Consider the following 23519-nt stretch of genomic DNA (forward strand, 5'->3'; position numbering starts at 1 on the left):
CACACGCACGCACGCACGCACGCACACGCACACACACTGTCATGCAAGCTGCTGCTGCGGAATCGCAACCTAACTTCTAAGCCGTTCATTTTCGGCAGTTCAACATCATCTTCATTATTTTCTTTACAGAAACGACCATTTTACAACCATCGCTCGAACTAGCGTGAGGTCTTACATATATTCTTTTTCGCGAAAATTTCATGGAGATATTGCGAGCCATCACATTTTTTTCTTCAGAGACAAGGGGATCATTGGGCAAGCAAACATTTTCATGCTTTCTATTAATACAAATAATAATTAACCGCAAGTACTGCACACAACCTGCACACTACAAACGTCGCCTCCAGATTGACAAAAACTACAGGGGCGAAGCCAGAAATTTTTTTCGGAGGGGGGGGGGGTTCAACCATTCTCTATGTATGTTCGTACGTGCGTTTGTACGTGGGCTTGTATATAAATGCAAGCCAAACTGAAAAATTTCGGGGAGGTTTGAACCCCCACCCCGTCCCACCCTTGCCCACGCTCCTGAAAGACTACCTCATTATCTCCGTGAAATTTATTGTGCTTTCGGTGCTGTCACAACAAGTAACAATCTTCGTTGTTTTCAAAGGGCGTCTGCAATGTTTTAGAGCTATTAAGTGTGATTAATAATGCTACAAGCTTATATGTTTAGCCGCAGTGTAAAACTTGCCGCTTATCCACCAGATTTAGATTAGGAACTATATTCCCTTCTTGCAGAAAACTAAAAAAATTGTGTTGCCCGTAGAAAGCTTTCGAGTGCATGCACGAATAGCTCTTCGGAAAAGGCACCATTTAAAATGCATTTTTTTTATTTCTTCTTCCCTTCCATTACATGTTATTACGCGCTCGTTACTCTATCTTAACTTAGACTCATCGAAATTTGTTTACAACACAGGTTGTAATTATGTACCCTCCACTTTTTGGAGCGTTAATCATGAGTCACGTAGCATGCCTGCCATCCACATAAATTTAATCTCGGTATTAGGCTCATTTATCCAGGCTGCCATGCAAAACATTAGACATGAGGAAATTAGCTATAAAACATTTAACAACCTGTTCATGATAAAGTACAGAGCCCCTCGTAATTTCAAACATTTTCGGGGCACCTTACCTATATTTCCCCACGCTCTGCAAATATAAATTCGCTTCCAGAGTTACCCTCCTTCAGACTTTCTTTCTGGTACTTTCTGCACTGCTCACATAAAATCAGTTGTGAGTCAGCGCTCCTGTTTGTGCCCCTTACGCCCCTGTTTTCTTTCGCTGTTTTTTGTTACAATGCTCATTACAAGGGCTTTCAACAGAAAGAAGCGTACCGAAATATCAATTTACTCGCCATTTTACACTCGTGCTTAAATGTCTGCTGTTTTTTATTAGTCAACGTTCTCCTCCTCACCTTCGCAGCATTGACACACCTCTCCCATGAACACATGTCAACAGCAAAGTTTGGGTAGGACGTACTCTATAACTTGTAATAGAGCAGTCTGAAAGGTTCTGGGTCGTGCGGGCCTCGACAAAAAAGCTGACACAACTATCCGCAGGTGGTGCTTCCCAAGTCGTCAGTTCTTTCTTAAAGGGGCCCGCACCCATATTTTACCCTCCGATTTTTACATCGGAACGCGTTCCTTGTATCGTCCTGAGATGAATGCAAAAAGAATTTTGGAGATAGACGCACGGAAACGGAAGTTATTGAACATACAAATTCAAAATCAAAGCGGACGACAGAAATTGGCGTACCCTTTCGTATTTCACTCGCCCAGTGACGTGTCACTGGAGTTTTGTCTGCTTCCAAACAAAACGCGACTTACATTTTGCCATACCGGAACCCCGCAGCACATGGTGGCCTTCTATTCGCAAGCGGGCTCCGCTCCTTTTGACGGCTTCTGTGCCGCACAAGTTAGCAGATGACTGTATCAATGTATGCTGACATGAGAAAAGAATGAAACGAGAGTCCCTCAGTTTCGCTGCTGCTTGCGCAGCCGGTTACCGCGCACTTATATCGAACCATGAGGAACGTGCACACAATCAAGTTTACTCAGCACAATGCTGGCAGGTGACAAATACCAAAGACGACACCAGCAGTTGATGGTAGGTACGCAAACACACATAGACACCTCGAGCACGTGGAAAATCTGCGTAAGGCAGAAATGCAAAGCACAGTGTATTGATGAAGGCTGCGCCGGCTGCGCCTTGGGGAAGGAAGAGCAAGAGGAGGAGGCGGCCCAAACAAGAGCTCGCTGCGCTGCGGGCACAGAACGCGCAGCTTCTACCTAAAATTGCCACTTTGGAGGCAGGCAGTGCGCCCGTCACCCCCGCGTCACCGCTCCCTCCCCTCACCGAAATTACCGTTAACGCTCCAGAACCGACACCCGTGTCCACCACTCCGTCGGTCTCGGAGCCCTCTAACACTGAAGAGCGGTTTCAGGCTATTGAAAACGCTATGACTGCTTTGATGGCACAACTCACCAATATGAGCAAAAGCTTCGAAAATCTTTCCGTCACTGTCACCCAACAGGTGACGAGTAACATTAAAACTTGGCTCCACGGCGCCAGCCCTCGCAGCCGAAGGGCTAGTCCCCTCAAGGACGTTAACCGTCCCTCTAAGTTTTCACACGCCATCGACCTCCCTGAAGTCTCTGAGGACTCCGAGCTCCTACTTGCACAGGGCACCGAAGTAGGGGTTGAGTCCCTCCCAGCCACCCCAAATTCTCAATATGGCGACAGCACTTAAGCGCTGCCCCCCTTCGCGAAACCGAAAACCTCTACTTTCTTTAATTCAGTGGAACTGTAGAGGCTTCAAGGATAGGGCCAAACGGGCCCATTTTCGCCTCTATCTTGAAACCTTCGAACACCTGTGCGCCGTCGTTGCCCTTCAGGAGCCCGGCAACGCCCTGCGTCTCTCAGGTTATAACACTTTTCAACGGGACCCATTCACCTGCCTTCTTGTACATAAAACCTTAACTGCGCAAGAGGTCGACCTCGATATTTCAATACCGTACTCGTACACCATGGTCACGGTCCTTCCCTTGCGCAGAACCGACCCCCCGGTGCACATTCTCAATATTTATTGCAAACCTAAACTCAAAAACATCGCATTCGCTGACATCTTTAGCAGGGCACTGAAGCTCGCAGGGCGTGAACCCCTCTTAATAGTGGGCGACTTCAACGCCCCCAGCAGGCTTTGGGGCTATCGCAAGGAAGAGATGCGGGGAAGGAAACTTGCGGAGCTAACTTCCACGCTGGGCATCACTCTTCATACCGACCCTGCGCAACCAACTCGTGTAGGTAACTCTGTCAGCCGGGACACCTGCCCCGACCTGACCTTCACAAAAAACATCAGACACGCAGACTGGTTCAATACCGAGGAAACCCTCGGTAGCGACCACTGCATTCTCAGTACCACATTCTCTACACGACCCCTACAACGCCCCATCGCACAGGCTCACCTACCGAACTGGGACGCCTTTCGAAAGTCTGTATCTGCCTCTCCCATTCTACAGATTGGTTATTCCCAGTGGGCCCAATCTATGCTCCAAACACTAAGAAAGCACGAGACTACAATACAGCTCACGGACAGTCATCCGGATGTGGATAACCACCTCCTCCATCTTTGGGAAGCCCGTCGCAGCCTCACAAAGAGATGGCGCCGGCAAAAACACAACCGCAAACTCCGCATGCGGATACTGGATCTCACCCAGCAGGCGGCCGAGTACGCTGCCCAGCTCGCCGACTCAAATTGGGTAGATCGATGTAATACTGCCGCCAGGCAAATGTCTGGCCGCAATACATGGAGACTCTTCCGCAGTCTCATTGACCCCGCTCAAACGCGAAGTGAAACACAAAAACATCTACACCGAGCCTTTCACAATTTCGAAGGCTCCACAACACAACTAGCCTTCTCACTACGGGACCGATATCTCTGCACTCAGCAGGACCCGCGGGGTCCCGAGTATCACTATGCAGGCAGGGAGAACTCGGCATTGGACGCTCCTTTTCAGTTACACGACCTCCGCGCCGCTCTAGCCAAAATGAGGCGGGGCACGGCTCCCGGGCGAGACAAGCTCACCGTCAAAATCTTAGCAAATCTACCCGATACAGCACACCAGTCTATTCTCGACTACATTAATGCCATCTGGTGTGGAAAAACACCCATCCCCCTAGACTGGAAAACGTCTTTAGTAACGTTCATACCAAAGCCAGGGAAACCCATCAACACTGAGAACCTCAGGCCCACTTCTCTTACTTCTTGTGCGGGGAAGCTAATGGAAACTGTGGTCAGAGATCGTCTCTCCTCCTACTTGGAAGAACGCCACATTTTCGCCGACTCTATGTACGGCTTCAGAACCAAGAAATCTTCGCAGGACATACTCCTACAACTACACCACGAGATACTTACTCCCGTAGAACACCCTCATAACGACAAGATCATTCTAGCGCTTGACCTTAAAGGAGCCTTCGATAACGTCAAGCACGAAGTCATCCTAGTGCACCTGAGTGCCACTCACTGTGGCGAGCGCGCCTTCAATTACATCCGAAATTTTCTTACTGACCGAACTGCATACATTCGCATCCAAGATCAGGAATACGGCCCTTATCATCTAGGCACGCGAGGCACACCACAGGGCGCTGTGTTGTCGTCTCTGCTTTTCAACTTAGCTATGATGCAGCTCCCGGCCCGCCTGGCTGCTGTCGACGGGGTAAAGCATGCGCTTTATGCCGACGACATCACCCTGTGGGCCACAGAGGGAAGCCTGGGCGACATGGAGGACAACCTGCAAACCGCAGCCCACGTAGTGGAGGAATATGTGGCCTACTGCGGCCTCCAATGTTCCCCACAGAAATCAGAATTCGTGCACATTCGGCCTTCGCCGAAATGCACTTCGTCCATTAACCTTTCCCTGCGCAGTGAACCGATTAAAGAGGCACAGGAGATCCGTGTCCTTGGACTCTACATTCACAAACACCGCAGAGTCGAGACAACACTTCACAAACTTCGTAAGGTTGGAGAACAGGTGGGCCGCATGGTCCGCCGGTTCTCTAACAAGCGGGGGGGTCTCAAAAGCAAGGATGCGCTTCGTCTCGCACATGCTTTTGTCAAAAGTCGCATCTTGTATGCGACTCCGTACCTGCACTTACGGAAGCATGATGAAGATTCTTTGGAGGTAATCCTCCGAAAAGTCATCAAGCGAGCCCTAGATCTCCCCATTTCTACTTCCAACGCAAGACTTCTTGCCTTGGGGGTGGTCAACACTTACCGGGAGCTCCGGGAGGCTCACCTAACAAGCCAATACACCCGCCTGGCAGAGACACCGTCAGGCAGACGACTCCTAGATCGCCTACACATCAGGCATGCATTCCACACAGAGGAGCGGGTACGAGTGCCCGAACATTGGAAATACGCGATCCATGTTCGACCCCTCCCCACCAATGTGTCCCATGAGTCACACGCTGGCCGCCGGGAGGCGCGGGCTCTTGCCCTCCGGCGCCGATACGGCTCTAAACAAAACGTATTTTACACGGACGTCGCCGGCCCTTACCACGGGGGTTGGTATATGGCAGCCGTAGTCCACCAAGACAGGCATGTGGATGGTCTCTCCTTCCGCGCACCCAATGCTACTCATGCTGAAGAGGTGGCCATAGCCCTAGCCATCTCACATGACACTTCTAAAACCATAATATCAGACTCCAGAGGGGCCTGCCGAAATTTTGAACTGGGATGGATCTCACCCCTAGCTGCCAAAATTCTTAAATCCTGTCCGCGGGTAGGTTACCCCTCTCCCCGCTCAATAATCTGGACTCCTGGACATCAGGGCCTCGTAGGCAATGAGGCAGCGCACGCTGCCGTCCGCGCACTCATTCCCCGGGCCACTGCCTCGCCCACCGATGACCACTCTGATCCAGAAGAGTACTCTCCTCTTCTAACTTTTAAAGCTATAACTACTCATTATCGGGACTCCCACCGCCGCTTTCCTGCGCTTTGCAAAGGGCTCAGGAAGGCGGACGAGAGAATTCTTCTCCGACTATTCACGAATACGTTACTGTGCCCGGCAGTGCTTAAACATTTTGATTCTTCTTTTTCCGGGCTCTGCCTGTACTGTGCGGAGGTGGCTGACACCTACCACATAGTATGGGCATGCCAGCTCAATCCTTCTTTACCCCCCAACCCCAACCCAACCCGAGAGGACTGGGAGGCGGCCCTGCTCGGCTGCCAGGATCTTCCGGCCCAAAACGCCATGGCCCGGCGTGTCAGGACAGCGGTCACGACCAATGGGGTCCCTGACTAGGGACTCCACCTGGTATTGTAAGGGAGCTCACCCACTAGAGGCTGGTTTCCCGAACAACCTCTCTGTATATAACAGCTTAGTAAATGTTTACTACTACTACTACTACTACTGCGCCTTGAGTAGGCCGTTCGGCAGCGCCACCTGTGTCGCAGTTTCTGATAAGTTAAAATCGATGCACAAATTCGTGTCCTTTTCGCAGCTGCAACGAGCATTAAACACATTAAAATGAGTAAATTCCACATACTGAGTGTGTCGCAAGCGTGTACTATATATTATTTATTTTCCACCAATCAAAACGAACAGCATAAGTCACGCACGCTACCTCACTTCCTGCAACAAAAATTGTGCTTGTACGACGCTGCAATCGGAGCGGAAACCCATTTCGGAAGCAAATTAAAATATCAAACGCTTCGTTCTCGCCGCTTTCGTTGGTGCCACAGCAGTCATCAAGACCCATAGAAAGCAAAAGGCCGATAAAAACAACATGCGTAATTGAGGGTGCAGGGCACCTTTAAGGACTTGGCATGTTCACAAAATGCACCAAGCTATGTCTTCCGCTTCGGAATGACTTTTTGTTGCACACTAACTCATTTTACTGAGCGAATTGAACAGTAATGCACAATATGCGGCCGCTTAGGGCTGAAGTTAGAGCTGTTCCGGTTTATGCAGGCCTACTCATATATTATACGTGAGGGACAACTCGCGATTTTTGCTCATTATAGTCTTCGTTGACGCTCGAACAAAGTGGAAAGCAAAACTTAGAACAATGCCATCTCTGTGAATTCTGCTTAAGAAAAAGTGAATTCTTCATCTGGCGGTACGAGACCGTTTGCGCGGATCGTACTAAAAACAATAACATGAAGGTAAAGGTTTATCGTGAGTCACAAACAAATAATTGCTTCGAGCTGCGACATCGATAGAAAATACTGCAGTAGCGCAGCCGGAAACTTTTTTTCGGGGAGGGGCGGGGGAGGATTCAACCATACTTTATGTACGTTCGTGCGTGCGTTTGTATGTGTGCATCCACAAAATTGAAAACATCTTGGGAAGGGTATGAACCCCCCCCTGGCTACGCCAGTGGACTGCTGCGTCATGAAGTGGATTACGTAGCCTAGAACAGCTGACGACGAACCATGCCGCAGCTGCGTACAAATATCCTTGAAAATATATTATGCCTCACTGTAACCCTTGCGCCGGCTTGTTGCACCTCCAACGCTGCAACTCTTCGATGCATGTGGATACATCTGAACGTTGTAGAAGTCTGCAGGAAAGGAGTTGGAATTGGCTCTAAGGATCTTATTTCTATTGCGCAGGACGATCTGGTGTTGACTGTGAGAGCATCATCGAGCTCGACCTTAGGGGACAGGCCGGCACGTCAACACAGCCGACCTAGAGGAAGAACTTGACCTTCGCGACAAACTATAAGCCGCACGCGGCACCATTCCAGGTTTGCACCGTGCAGAATAAGGTGCACGAGCAGGCCTCCCCCACCAGCCAGGACCTCGTCTCTTTCCTTCGTTCTCCTTCGCAGGCAGAAAGACCCACCACTTGACCTAACCAGATAGAAAGACACGCCACCTCTGCAGCGGTATACCGGTTCGCACCCTCTGAGTGAGGACTGTGGCGCCCTCGGGCGACTGCCCTGAAGCGGGCACTTCCGCATTATCGCCACCGATAGCGCTGCCTCTCAAGCAGTCACAACGTAAAATTCATGGCAGCAAGTGGGGGGGGCTTTGCAAGATGCTGCTGCCACGCATCGGTTCAAATGGATGCCGGAGAAGAGCTGCCACGCTGCAAAGCGAAAGAAGGAAAAGCAAGTCCCCTGCCGCTGCTTATCACCTGCGCTCTTGCGGCTGAAGGCATCGCTCCGGTCTTAGGAAACGTACGTGTCGCGTCTAATTCAGTGCAGCGCTATACGAAGGCATTCTGATATCTCAAAGGAAAAATAGCGTGGAGGCTGAACCTATATAGCGCTCCTCCCGGATTATGGTACACTATGTACCACGTGTCGCAATATTGAAGTGACAGGTTATTGCTGGAGAGTCGCGTCAGGCATAAATGATAGTGTTGCCCTAACGTGAAAGCATATCTTGGGTCCTAAACAACTAGTCTGGCACTAAAACAACCCGCTGGATTTGAAGTGTGGCTTCACGGAATTCATAGGTCAGCCAATATTGTATTGAGCTCGATTAGGTGCTAAGCCCAATTAGGCGCGAACATGAACATTATAGGAATGTTCAAGTGCTTCCTTTGCATTATTTAACACGAACTTGGAACATGAAGGACTGGTGCCAAGGTGCCAAGGTGCCAACGACAACATGGCACTGTGATCGTATTGTTGGCTATGCTGGTTTCCATATGCTATTGTCAAAGAGAATCGTAGGTCAGCGTTTTTCCGTGAAGATGCTATCATGGATCTGATGTAGTAATTTTACGTGCATCTGTAAGTTCTTCAAACTATAGGCATACGCCTTCATTTGCTATGGCTATCAATGGCCGTAACATTGTTTGTTCTATAAGAAAAAAGAAACATTTATACTGGATTAAATGACTTCTCCGCACGCCTGTGAAATTAGCGTATTGCATTGTAGACAAGCCGATGAACCGGCCGGATAAACTGAACAAAACGGCAACTAGAACAAGGCACATCATCCATTGCAGTTGTAACATTAGCTCTCTGTTTAGAGAAATTAAACGCATCTGTGCTGCATTGCAGCGCAACACAGCAGGCTTATTTAACTCTGCAAATTGGATAATTAATTGTGTACCGACTACACACTCTGCCTCGATATGCATGTGCTGACATACTTTAACCGCAAAGCATTGTGCTAAATATAATGAGATGTTCAGGTATAGCGCATAGTGTCAAGGAGCAGGCAGGATAAAACAGATCATCCGTCGTCTTTCTGCGCCATGCCTGTGTGCCCAATCTTCTAAAACACCCTGCAATATGTACCCTATGAAAAAACGAATGACGCACAAATCACATAACCATATAATATACAAGAAGAAAGGAGTATTTCTATCAAAATGTTCAGTTCCGTATGATTTTAGGACAGGAGTTATCAGTACATTGTTTGTTATGTTTATCAAATTTCTATTTCAACTACACCTAAGGTCTTTTTCTAAAGCAATATAAGGTAATAAATTCACGAGTTCGATGGAAAAGCCCCAGAATGTAAGCTCTATCTTTTATCGAAAAAGTCATACTTAACTTGCCAACTTACCCGTCTTTATTGTCGTGCTGCGCGGAACGAGATGCTAGTCTACTGCACAGAACAAGCAATAACCTAGTCTGTGCGGTGCGGGAAAGAAAGACAGGCATCCGCCAACTAATATCACTACCACGGTCACCCGGGGTTTCCGTGTCGCATTTATTTCTCGCGCCTTGTTATTTACTGATCAGGTTTAGACCAGTATAGCCAACGCAGGGCACTGCGTGGAAGGAATAACAATGTCGTCTCTGGAAGCCGTGCTTGCCTTTGGTTCTTGTTTCTTATCTTGTGCGGCGCGAGACTTGATCAGGTATGGGGAGTTCCTGCTTCGGGTTGGGTGCCAAGGGGTCCTCCCCTCCCCCCTCCCCCTAACCCTTATCGTCTACCACACGTCTCTATATCTGACATCTCTCCGCTTGTGGTCCTCGGGTACCCCACTTCCTGCTAGCCTTCGTTTATAACTGTGTACATGCTATACGAACTAAATGGTTACCTCACCCTCGTTCAAGTAACAATTTGAATTGTTAAAGACGTTTGCAAACTTAAGCGCCGGGCTGCATACTGCTGAGCTCTTCCTTATTCTTGAGAAAGATTCAAAGGGACACCTTCAAGCAAACATATTGAATATATTCGATTATGCACACTTACTTATGTATCTTGATACACAACATGAAGAATGTACTCTAGAAAACAATGAACAAATTGATAACAATAGCAATAATTGTTGGAGCTTTACGTCCCGAAGCCACAATATGAGGGACGCCGTGGTAAAGGGATCTGGAAATTTCGAACCCCTAGGGTCACTTAAAATGCGCCTAAGTACACGGGCCTCTAGCATCTCGTATCCAGTCGGAATGCGGCCGCCGAGGCCGGGATTCCATCCCGCGTCCTTCGGGTCAGCAGTGGAGCACCGTAACGACTAGACACGGTGGTCTAGTGGTTACAATAGAGTGGAAGGTAAGAAACTGATAAGAGCGGTTACTAATCTGCATGATCTCCACGCAGGCATTTTAGTTATGTTTAGAGGCGGCGCCAGAGAAGGAAAGAGGGAGGAGGGGGGCGGTCACCCCCCCCCCCCCCATGCTTTTTGCCTGCCCCGCCTTCGCCTCCCAATTGCCCAATAGGAAAGTTAGTCAAAGCACAGCACTTAAGTTCCCCGTCTCCCAGCCGCCCTCCTTACCTCCCCCCCCCCCCTCCCATCGTAAGATCTGACTTGTTCTAGGTGCTCCCCCATGCAGTAAAGAAATCCAGGCGCCTCCCCTGAGCATATTCCATTAGCTTGACGAAATAAACGGCATGCCCTCTAATCGGAACCTGTTCATTTTCGACAATTTCAGTGCCGACCGGCTTAATTGCTGCCTCAGTATTTCGTAAACATTATTTCTCAACGGTCTGCTATTTCTGCGTATTCCAGAATGTTCCATTATTAATACGTCTTCAAAAATTTCTTTTATTCTTAGCACGCATTCCTTCTTTCCTGTATATGTAAAAAAAAAAATATTTCCTAGAATGTGATCATTCCCTGCCGCGACTGTCTGTGATGCGTTCCAAGCGATATGCAAAAACGTTATTTCCTTAGCGTCTACACTACCGTAAAAATGGGGCTTTTGGCATTATGAGCGAAATGTGTTTCGCAAGGAACCGGCTTTACAATTCCACCTTCGTGTGCTTCCATGCGCTTTACCGTGGATGTAGAAAACAGCTTCAATAACGCAAAGGAAGGGGATAGAAGTTGTATGAAAACACGAAATAAGCTCGCGTTGAACTTTAGACAATTTCACGTCAAGTTGGAGCTTTCGTCTGGTTCCATTAATATGTAAAGCAAAACTAAACGCGTTTACATTAACATATATAGCAAACATTCTTAAAGAAAAGAAAAGAAAAAAAATGCTGGTCGATGTATGCATCTTAAGTTTCCGCCACACTCCAGAGTTTCGATTAGTTAGAAGGAAAAATACATAAGACAAGATTAAATGCGTGAGATAAACGAAATGTTTCAAGTAAACGGGATAGAAAACCATTATTTAAAATGGAATGCAGCGAACCCGAACGCGCAAGCATTGCAAACGCAAATATAAAAACAAAAATATCCGAAAGAAAAAAATGATCACTTGCGTTTGCAGGAGAACGCTAAAGAAAGTTCAGTGCAAATACAAACAGCCAGAAAAATACAAGCTTTAACGTGGCGCATGTTAAGACAAGTTTGTTATTGCCTTAGCGTACAACTTTCATAACTAGATAGCATGTTTTATTGTTGCTCTGTTAATGCGCAATCAGCTAGCAAAAGTTATCGCGTTCTGAAACACCCCACTTCGCGAACAATCTGAAAGGAAAGATCTTAATACTTCTCACGTGCCGGAAAGAAATTGAAAGCCCTTTTGTAAGACCGGGAATATGCGTCTCGGGCCCGTGCTTTGCTAAATATAAGGGCTACGTGCAACACACACACACACACACACACACACACACACACACACACACACACACACACACACACACACACACACACACACACACACACACACACACACACACACACACACACACACACACACACACACACGTGTACACACCTTAGGCAGAGTTTTCAGGCGACTTTGTTTAGTGAACTAAGCTAATTCATTGCATGGAACATGAGTAAGAGCGTAATCTGCGCAGTATGAATCATATCAATCACTACAAGAAAAGTGTATCAACGACGTATAAGTGAGTGATGGATGAACAGAATCATCATCATTATATTAATCGCGCGGTCCTGCTCGTTCACTTCGGATACCTCGACACACATCTGCCTGTGAAAGAGTCCTGTTCGTGTTTAACCATTCTGAGTAAACTTGTAAACTCGATGTACTGTATTGCAAGCAACGCGGCTTATTGAGGCTCTCATAGACGGGCACCATGCAAACAAACGAGAAGCAATTTTACTGGATATTTCCCATGAACCAACTGTTGTAACTGGAGAGTGCAGCGTATGGGGCAGGGCAGAGAGAGAGCGCGATTTTATTGGGGCGATGATCATGGCAAAGAAAGTACGCGCGTCCCGAGAATATACAGAAAGGTATGGCTAGGCTTTTGCAATAACTCTTTGAAGCCTGAGAAATCTATAGAAAATACGAAGAGTTAAATACCTGATGCCCAGTGCTACATCAACTTTCATAAACTTATGCACACGCAGTGATAGCTAAGCGGCTGTGTTGTTGCGCTGCTAATTTCGATGACGCGGGCTCGACCAACATCCTTGGGCTCGACTCTCGGTCATGACAGCATCATCTTGATAGGGGCGAAATGCAGCGATATATACAAGTTGACGAAACAGTTATATGGCCAATAGTCTAGCTTATTCGCGCTTCGCTATTTGTGGCTAGTTATGACACGTAACAGTAGGAACGAACTGTCCTTTTGTTTCCAACAGAACTGGCAGAACTGACTAATCGTGAGAGCGGGAGCGTCAGCAGACAGCCGCCGACAATCATATTTTGAAAGGCCTAAATTTCGCAGCCGGCAAGCTTCGCTGAGAGGTTGCAACAATTATAGCAATGTTTCATAATTGCCAATAAGCGCTTTACGTAATATTGATAGTTTATTGGCGAAACAGATAGCTGTAAAAACTAGCTGGTAGAGTGAGAATTCTTAGGATTTGGTGGCCTACTGGCGACACCTATGAGTAAGAGCAGTCAACGCACCAGCAACGAAGTATTAGCTGCGGTCAGCAGACGGCGCTACAATACAACACATCGAGGAGCGCTTTGTTGCGCTGCGATGAAACGCAGTATTTACAAGGCCTTCAAGAGCGAAAAAAAAATTGAGGATATTAATCCCTCTTAAGCAATGAGGCAAGGAAAAGTAACATTTCTGTTGCCGGGACTATGAAATAATGTGAAAGAACCAATTTTCGGTTAGATTCGAGCAGGAAAATATTTAACGTACTGTCAATTTCTGTTCGTTTTCTGTTTGCTTATACTTCCGTATTTAGCAAAAAAAAATTAAATTCCTCCGCCCTTCTCACCCTCTCAGCATAAACGTTGTCCAGTGTCCTCCTCACTGGACACTGCCACGCCAGGAATAATAGAATGGCTGCAGTGACTCTCAAAAAAGCTTGCGTAGTTCTCGCGTCAGTTCACTTCAAATGCAGCCAGCACCTGCGGTGTTTATGTGTGAATAACGTTCCTGTCTTTTCTGACTCGGACTACTGTTCCCTCATATGAATTATACTCACAGTGTTCAGGTGATTCCGTAACGTTTTTTTACGTTTTTCCTTAATGGAACCAGACATTATTTGTAGTCCTGCATCGTAGCCCTTCATATCTGCAGATTCTTTACGACTATCAGATCGCATGGTGTTACGCTGCTACTGCAATGTGTTCCCACAGCACCTATACGAAGCGAACTAGGATTCAATGCAATGCGACCAGTACAAATTATCGTAAAATTTACCTTCTGTATATCGCGCTTTTGGCCTTTCATAAGTAGTCTTATTGCACAAATTAACCCGTGATAATTCATTTCTTTGAGACAGGAAGATAGCTGGAGAAATAAGTCCGTTAGAGAGGCATGGTGATGAAGGTGGTATCATAAACTCAGTATCTTTCTGCGGCTGACATGACACCAACGTTTGTCTCATTCGGAATTGCATATTTTACCAAGGCAAATGCATCGTGGAATATTTCTAGCGCAGATATCTGTCGAGATTTGAGCTAGTAAATTCGGCATTAAAACTTACATATACTCGTTGCGACTAATGCAATCATGCAGTGTCTATGTCGGTAAACAGAGGGAGGGGGGTCTGTTAGCTACGCATCCATTTGGGCTTTTTGGTGCATCTCGTCAAACATCAGAAATTTAACCTCGCCTCTTTTTTTCGTACACTCCTCGCCCTAGGACACATTTCTCGGTCGCTGCTCGAGTACCTGGACGACCCCAAGGCTCCAGCTGCTGGCACCAGGATCCGTCTTGAGCGTGACAGCCAGACCGTCAACTCGCAAGATGTTCATTAAGACTGCTTTTTCCTGTACCCCCCACATTTTATTTCTTTCTGTTTTTTTTTTACCCCGCCTTTCCCCCTACATTCACCGCAGCCCTCCAAAGGCACAAATGCGAATGTCAACAACATCAACCTGTTTAGTCGTTACCACCTTCGGCCCACGTGATGCTCGCCGGCAAGCGGACAAAACTACAACACTTTCGGTAAAATGCTGATTTATATTAAAATGCTCATTGACGGACACATACACATCCTAACGCAAAACTTCGAAAGAAATGTTTTAGATTTGCGAGCGCATTTGAGAAAAGCGTCCTTATAATCAGCCCTATAAACATAAGCGTGGATTGTAGCATTTTAAACAATGTGTAATCTGTCTGCAACTTGCAATCAAAATGTTTTCGCGCTTCATTCATTGTCCTACGTTGCGGGCTCTTTTCGTGAAAATGTTGCGATAGTAAGTCGCTATTTCTTTGGGTGTTTTGAATCGTCCAATTGTTCTTTCATCATTCAGCTAGGTCCATACATAAAAACAGCAGTTCAGAATCGCGTGACAACCCCTTGGTGCTGCAAGAGCAGCTACATTGTTGAGCCTTAAGGCCCAAACGGGACTTCAGACATCTTTCAGATTTTTTCTGAGGAAGTATATCGAATGACACGAAGAAACAAAACAAATGCGAACTCCACAAACTGGAAAGAAAAAAAAGTCAGCATAATTAAGGGCGTAATGTTCCTTCAAAATTTCTCGAATAAGAATAAATGGCTCAAAGCTTACACTAAGCCACGCAAAGTTCGATACACAGCGAAGCTGACCGGACTCATTCTTACTTATTGCTGTATCTAGGGAGAACATGGCTGTAGCGACGTTGAACTTGGCTTGAACTTGGCTGTAGTGAGGTTCAATTTATCTTGAACTTGGCTGTAACGTTGTTGAACTTTTGCTTTAACTTGGCTTGAACTTGGCTGTAACCTTGTTGAACTTTTGCTTTAACTTGGTTTGAATTTGGCTGTGACATTGTTGAACTATTGCTTTAACTTGGCTCTAATGTTGTTGAGCATTCGCTTTAACTTGGCTTGAGCTTGGCTGTTACGTTGTGTAACTTTTTCTTTAACTTGGCTTGAGCTTAGCTGTAATGTTATTGAAATTTCACTTTAACTTGGCTTGAACTTGGCTGTAACGTTTTTGAACTTTTGCTTTAACTTGGCTGTAACGTTGACGAACTTTTGATTTAACTTGGCTTAAACTTGGCTGTAATGTTGTTGAACTGTTGCTGTAACTTGGCTCTAATGTTGTTGAGCTTTTGCTTTAACTTGGCTTGAACTTAGCTGTAACGTTGTTGAACTTCTCCTTTAACTTGGCTTGAGCTTGGCTGTCACGTTGTGTAACTTTTGCTTTGACTTGGCTTGAGCTTGGCTGTAACGTTGTTGAACTTTTGCTTGAACTTGGCTTGAACTTGGCTGTAACATTGTTGAACTTTCGCTTTAATTTGGCTTGAACTTGGCTGTGGCGTTGTTGAACTTTTGCTTTAACTTCGCTTGAAGTTAGCTCTAACGTTGAACTTTTGTTTTAGCTTGGTTTGAAGTGTAGCTTGAACTTGGCTGTAGCGGAGTTGAACTTTGCTGTTACGGCGCATGAGATCGATCAGCTTCGCTGCATATTGAGCTTTGCGCAGCTTAGTGCAAGCTTTGAGCCATTCATGGTTTGACTGATCTAAGCGCACACAGACGAAGACGAAAAAGGGAAGACATCAGGAAAAGCACTTACTCGCAACTAAAAGATTTATTGAACAAGAAAACATATAAATGCAACAAACAACTGATAGACTCATGTGCGACTAGACAATTATGTTTAAGTATGGCGATAAACTATTACGAAATACTATCATTTAAAACAGACTCCTTCTCATGCAACAAAACAGAAGGTTGGCTGACACACTGATCTCCTCTTTTTCTTATATGAAATGCTTCAGTTATCTCTCGGGTTAGCTGATTGCCGCTTTGAAAAATTATTCCGGTGTCATGGAAAGCAGGATAGCAGCCACACCTCCTGCAGTATGCTGCAAGATGTGATCCATTGTTTCAGCACTTCCCAATTTTCAGGCCAAGTATCCCGGATCTGCTTGGCGCCGTCGATTTCGCTCTCGCACAGCGGCAAGCCTTGCTTATCGGATCGCAGCTTCTTTTTCGGGAGTGCGATTTAGCTTCGGGCGACCAGTGACTGCGTTGTACACTTCTTCATTTTTAGGGGACCAGTGGTGAGTAGTGACATTTATCCAGTTTCTGTGGCACATACCCGTTTATGATGATGATAGTTTTTGGTTCATCGGAGCAGGAACGATTTCCTAAACAGTTTCGCTGTTAAAATGCACATCACTTTATAACGTTTATATGAAAGCGAGAAATAATATTTCTACCAACGAAGGTGATACATGATAATTTTTATTTTGTTTTTTATAGTCGAGGTAATGAATACGGATCACGGAAACTTTATGTGTTCAGAGAAAACAGCAAACGATATATAGTACCGCAGTTGGTTCTGCATCGCAGCAAGCAGAAGCTTTCAACGAAAAGGTGGCAAGATCTTTGCACATCACATTCTCCATTTACCTCGGCATCACAACTGTGGAACGTAATACGCTCCCTGCGACAGCCAGTAGTCCACTTGAGGCACTCCAGGCTTTAGCGCTGCCTGGAGGAGTTAGCAAAAGTGTGATTGCTGAAGAAGTTTGAGATATAATCATCAGTACATTCAGCTACGTTGGTTGTAGTAAAGTTTTCTGTGGATAATCCATCCAATGTGAACAACAGCTTCATATCAGAAGAGCATCAATATGTGCTATCTTGAGTGAAACGAAGAAGTGCACCAGGACCAGAAGGAGCTAGATACGCCGCACGTGCTTACTTATGTGCGAAAGGAAAATTGGACCTGTTCGAGATTTACAACAAAAGTTGGCAAGAAGAAAAGGTTCCAGAAGATTGGAAAGTATCAAAGTTAGTGCCGTTGCTAAAGCCAGGCAAGAGGCCAGTGAAGTTGGTTCGCTTAGGTCGGTGAGTTTGACAAGCTGCGTTTCGAAAGTAATGAATAAAATGATCAATGAAAGAATTTTATGTTGACACGACAAGAGCATCCTACTACCCGAAAGTATAGCGGGCTTCAGAAGAGGAAGATGCACAATGGACTGCATTTTGAACTTGGCCGCAGATGTGGAAGATCAACGTATACCTGGAAACATCACTATCGCTATATTTCTTGAGGTTCAACGAGCATATGATACAGTCAGCCATGTTCGTGTTCTAGAAGGCTTGGCGTTGCAGGAATTTAAGGGGAAAATTCTGCGTTGGATCTTTGATTTCCTGAAAAACCGAGAGTTTTTTGGGGGTTACGGAGGAGGGCACAACGTCAGAGCATATCGTTAACCAAGGAGTGCCGCAGGGCAGCGTACTAAGCCCGACGCTCTTGTATGCAAGCATCTCGCAGTACCCGTATAACTTTCCAGCAAACGTCAGATCTTCAGTATATGCAGATTATATAAGTATATGGACGTCTGGCCAGTCGTTTTTGCATGTCCAAGAAACATTACAAGAAGGATTGGACTGTGTAGACCGAATTCTTACAAGAAGAGGAATGGCTCTGAGTCCGGCAAAAACAACCATACTGCCATTTACTTTAAAAAGACCTGAGGATTTCCAAATTATTCCGGAAAACCATCCTATACAAATGGTGACAACTCATCGATTCTTAGGTGTGATTTTAGAGAGGAGACTGACATGGTCGTGTAATGTTCAGTTCCTTGAACAAAAAGTGAATCAAACCATTCAAAACCTCCGCCATCTCTGCGGGGCTAAATGGGGCGATACTATAGATTTGCTGTTGGCTCTACATGTTGCGTGGATACGCTCCATGGTGAGTTACTCCATGACTGTATTGCACGGACTTCCAGCTTCCACTGAAAGAAGACTTCACTTGCTATTGGCAAAGAGCCTGCGGGTATGTCTGGGGTTGCCACGGTGGACTTTTTGCGACTTGGTGTACGCAGAAGCTCGACAACTACCTCTGGCAGTACTCCGAGCAAGAGAAACAACCGAACATTTATTTGGAATTTTCACGCAGCATGACAGTCATACTTTATCTGGCGAACTAACACACATGACTGTCACGGGACTCCAGGATATATAGTGGACCAGTCTCCAGAGAGCCCTATGAAGTTGGATTCGCTTAGACCGGTGAGTTTGACCAGCTGCGTTTCGGAAGCAATAGAGAAAATGATCAATTAACGAATTTTATGGCGGCAAGACAAGAACAACCTACTACGCGAATGTACAGCAGGCTTCAGAAGGGGAAGATGCACAGTGGACTGCGGATGCGGAATACTTGGCCTGAAAATTTGGAATTGCTGAAAGAATGGCTCACATCTTGCAGCATATCGCAGGGAGTGTGGCTACTATCCTGTTTTACATTACACCAAAATAATGTTTCGCAGCCGCAATCAGCTAACGCGACGATAGCGTGTCATCATTTTGAGCAAAAGTACCGGGATATAAATGATGGACACCGTGAAAACCACATTGGACGCTGCCGGTTCTGAACGTTATCTGTGAGGTAGATGGTATAGGCAACAAAGCCGGCATGGCACATCTAGTGGCTCTACAGACGGTGTCTCATAAGTTTTATACAAGACAGAATGGAAGGACGAAGATATATACAGATGGGCCCTGCACTGAAGAAGGTTCAGCCTCTGCGGTCTTTATACCAATATTTGAAGAGAAGAGAATGCATAAATTAGCACACACATCTTCATCAACGACATCGGAATTGGTGGTTGTTTCTGAAGCAGTTAAACTTATCTGCGGCAATTCTGGGACACGACAATGTATAGTATGCACGGATAGCAAACCCGTCCTTCAGATAATAAAACATGCGAGATCCCCTTCCAAAAATGGAGCATTGTAGAAACTATGGAATATGCCTCAGCGCAGGGTCACAACATCGTATTAAAATGGATATCCAGCCACAGTGGAAAAAGGGTAATGAATAGGCAGACTGACTCGCCAAAAAAGCCTTGAATGAAGGGCGGGATTGCGCAATCCCTATGTCTGGGACGGATATTCGAAATATTATAATGCAAGCTGCTAACCACTGTTCAATAATCATTGCTTTATGAAATTAATCCATGCAGGAAATTCTCAGTAGCAGCAGATCTCCCACGACACATAGAGACATTACTCCACAGACTTCGACTGGAAGTAGAATATGCAATCAGGTTCCTGCACAAGATACACCGATCCAGCTCACCGTAATGCTAGTGTGGTCACGAAGATGAGAATTTGGGCATATTCTTTTGGTGTGCGCAAAGTACGCAAACGAAAGACAAAAATTAAACAAGAAACTAGCAAGTTTGGACAGACGCCCCCTCACATTACAGAAATTACTTAGACCGTGGCCTGAAATGCATCTTGAGAAAAAAAATTGGCCGCGTATCTGCGTGCTTCGCTGCAAATGTCGTGTAAAGACGACAGAAGAGGCGCTGTGTGAGATATGGACGCCATCTGGCAATACGTCGGGAAACATGAGTGCTGTGTTGCGTGCTGGTAGTCCCGGCGCAGCAGCAGGCGAAGACCGGCGGTGACCAACGCGACCGGCGGGGACACCAGCCAGCCCGAAAACGCGGTTTGGCGCGAAGCGCTGAAGCAGAGAAACGTCCGCACTCAACGATTACTCTCCACACACTCTTTTATTTACACGTCGCCTGGGTAAAACAGGAACGCCAGAGCGGCGCCCACAACCGGCAGCCTGAAGGCCGCCCACAACGCTGCTTTTTCGTTTTTTAAATATTTTTTTTCACCTTCTTGGCCTTCTCAAAACTAAAGTTTTTCAACACCAACCCATGGCATTCGTACAGTGCAATACAGAACCCAAACCGAAACACAACAATGAGCTCGTGCGAAGGGCACAGAGGAAGGCAAATTTCAGCGCAGTCGCATTTTCAGCTTTGTTGAAACAGCGCTCACTAGACGACGACGAAGTAAAAGAAAGCACAGGACAGGCAGCGCCTGTCCTGTGCCTTCTTTTACTTCGTCGTCGTCTAGTGAGCGCTGTTTCAACAAAGATGAACGCATACCAACTCGCTCAAGCTTCCATTCTTATGCATTTTCAGCGCAGCTTAAGAAACTAGGGTCCTTAAAATGACGTATGTATGCATTTCTAATAAAGGAACACGCCACCTAATACTTACCTAGTGATGTTGCACCTCAGATATGCATGATATTTACTTTTTGATCGACAACGTTCACAAGTATGAACAGCCGTACCAGTTCAAGACGGCTGGCCCTTGGGCAAGTGGTTCAACTTTGGCCGAGTGGCTGAATCGAGGGACGTGCCGACAAACAGAAAGACAGACAGACAGAAAGACAGACCAAAATTTCTGCGTTCAAGTTCCCCAAGAAAGACTATCGTCTTTAAAAACGCACATATTCCTGAATGACTTCTTAGCCGACACTGGACTAGATGAGCGCGTGTGAGGAACAGCTCTGTGTTGCTATATACGGAATGATGTGTTAGGCCATATACAGTGGATGGAACGAGAAATGTGTGCGTGTGGACGCTTCATTGCCGTGCGAACTTCTGAAAGCAAACTGTACATTAGCATGTTATTTTAACTTGTTTCAGTGTGCGATATCTTATTTCTTGAGCTGTTTATTTTTTATTTTGGGTAACCATTTTTCTTAACACGAAAGTGTTTTATGCCAGGGTCCACCAAGATTTGAGTGACGTATTTCCGTCACGGAAATGACGTCGAAAAAATATACACGATCAGATGGCAAAGAAAAAAAGTTCCGTCAGCGGGCGCCGAACCCACGACCGCTCGGTCCGCAACAACAGATATCAGGCACGCTACCCACTGCGCCACGGTCACAGACTCTAGAGGCTTTACAAACGCGCCTCTTATATCTACCACACTCTCCGTCGGCGGGGTGGTGTTGCCCTCTGGGAGCGGTAAAGTAAAGTAATTCGTCATTACTGTGGTCTCCGCGATTTGCACCTGCAACGCGTTACACGTCCGTCCCATTCGGCGCGTTTTCAATAGAAGTTCAATTTTGTCAATGCCTTCACACCGCGAGGTGGCGGCCTTAACCCAAGCGTCGTAAAAGCGTGGGCCTCGCTCATAGCAGCACGCTAATCCGAACCAAAAATAGCTCTGCGACGCGCGCCTGCCTCACCTAGCTGTAACACAGCGTTCCCCGCTCACGCGCTCGCCCCGAGAAAAATCGCGGCCGGGCTACGGGGGCGGCACGACGCGCTTTGCGTTTCCGTCTAGTACAGCCGTGGTGTTCAATCACATTTTTGACGTGCCGCAGGATGGCGACCAAGTTCTGCGTCCAATATGCGACGCTCTTCTGACTATCACACCTCGTTCTCTGATTAAGCTTTCACTGTTAACTGCTACAGCTACCACAAGGGTATGTTTAATCATTTAGCGTGGACGTTAGTCGTCGGTATGCAGATGTACCACCAATCATCAAAGTGGGTGCATACACGTTAAACGGGGCCATAGCTGCCAGACAGCAATATACATTGTGCATGCTCTTATATCAATGTGCAGTTAACATTCAATTACAGTCGAACCCGTTTATAAAGAACTCGAAAGTGTCGCGAAAAGTTGTCGTTATATCAGTAGTTCGTTGTATACGGACTAGCCCTTAAAAACGTGCGCTTAGCGGCCAAGCCGTTTTTTTTTCTTTGTGCACTTTTATTAAAGTGCTAACAACCCCTTCGGTGACAAGCTAAGCCTTTTCGCGTCGTGAAGCGACGCCCGCTGCGTGCTCACGAGTGAATTAACCGCCTTTGCAATTAGCTGACACCGTTTCACCGAAGCGCGGTACCGCGACGTGGAGCCGATCATCCCTGGCTAGTAGCGTGCAGCGCGTCGCCTACTCGGGTCGCGGAGTCAATGCCGGGCCGCTTGCTGTATGCCGTATGCGCGCGTTTGTACGTTCTTCGTGCTTGCTTCACTCCGGACCGTGCATGGGTGCGGCGACTAGACTCTTCGTTCAAAACGGCGAAGACAAGCATTTTGCAAGCAACGCGCACTCGAAGTCTCCGCGATGCTCTCGCAGCCCTGCACGACGATGCGCGGTGCACTTGAGTTGTCACCTAGTCAAACACGCAGTAAACGCTCGCTGTCAGTGCATCGACGTTTCTCGGTGCCCGCGCCGCTCAACAACAGCGAGCTACTTCGTTTCTAGAAAGCGACGCGCACTTTAAAGCGGTCTCGCACGACGCGGCGGCGGCGAACTTGCGAACGGCAGCATGGCAATCGCGCGCTCGTACCGCCGTCAATCCGCAGTGTACGGCGTACGCCACACGCGCAGCCGAGCAGATATCTACAGATGACTGTGATAAGGTTGTCGGCTATAAGTCATAATGGCACGTTCATCGACGGCCGCCACCTCGCCTTCGCTCTTTTCTGATGCTTATCCGCGAAGGCATCGCCGCAATCGCGCGGAAGTCGTAATCACCGATCGACCGGTCTCTGCCGTTACCGAAAAGACGGAAGACTTTTCGCGGCACATTGTGGCGTCGACGAGTTTAGGGACGCAGTGAACCTTTATGCGATGGAAAGTTATCGCGGTTATCACTTCTTGCATTTATGCCTTCTTGCGTTCCAAGGCATTGTTTGGTTCATCGCAGGCGGTCGTAGCTGCAGAGAACGGCGTCAGGAAAGGTTACTGTGCGAAAGCTGACCGCAAGGCTTCATGGTTATTTTTTTCCCTCACTGCCATTCTACCACTGAAGAAACGCCTGGAAAGTGAGCGACCTCGCTCGCAGCGCCCGAAATCTGTGTGCGGTGCTCCCCGATCTGGGTATCTTAGTCGCGAGTAAACTGAAGCGGGGCACGCGCGAGCGCGCGCCCCTGTCACGCTTTAGAAGGCATGTTTTAACTTTTTTTCGCTTCGTATGCGCCATATTTTTCCGCGACCGTGTCCTAAGTGTTCGTTGTAAAAGTAGGAGGCTTTGAAAAATGT

Source organism: Rhipicephalus sanguineus, chromosome 5 (genome assembly GCF_013339695.2).
Source record: "Rhipicephalus sanguineus isolate Rsan-2018 chromosome 5, BIME_Rsan_1.4, whole genome shotgun sequence".
Lineage (NCBI taxonomy): Eukaryota > Metazoa > Arthropoda > Arachnida > Ixodida > Ixodidae > Rhipicephalus > Rhipicephalus sanguineus.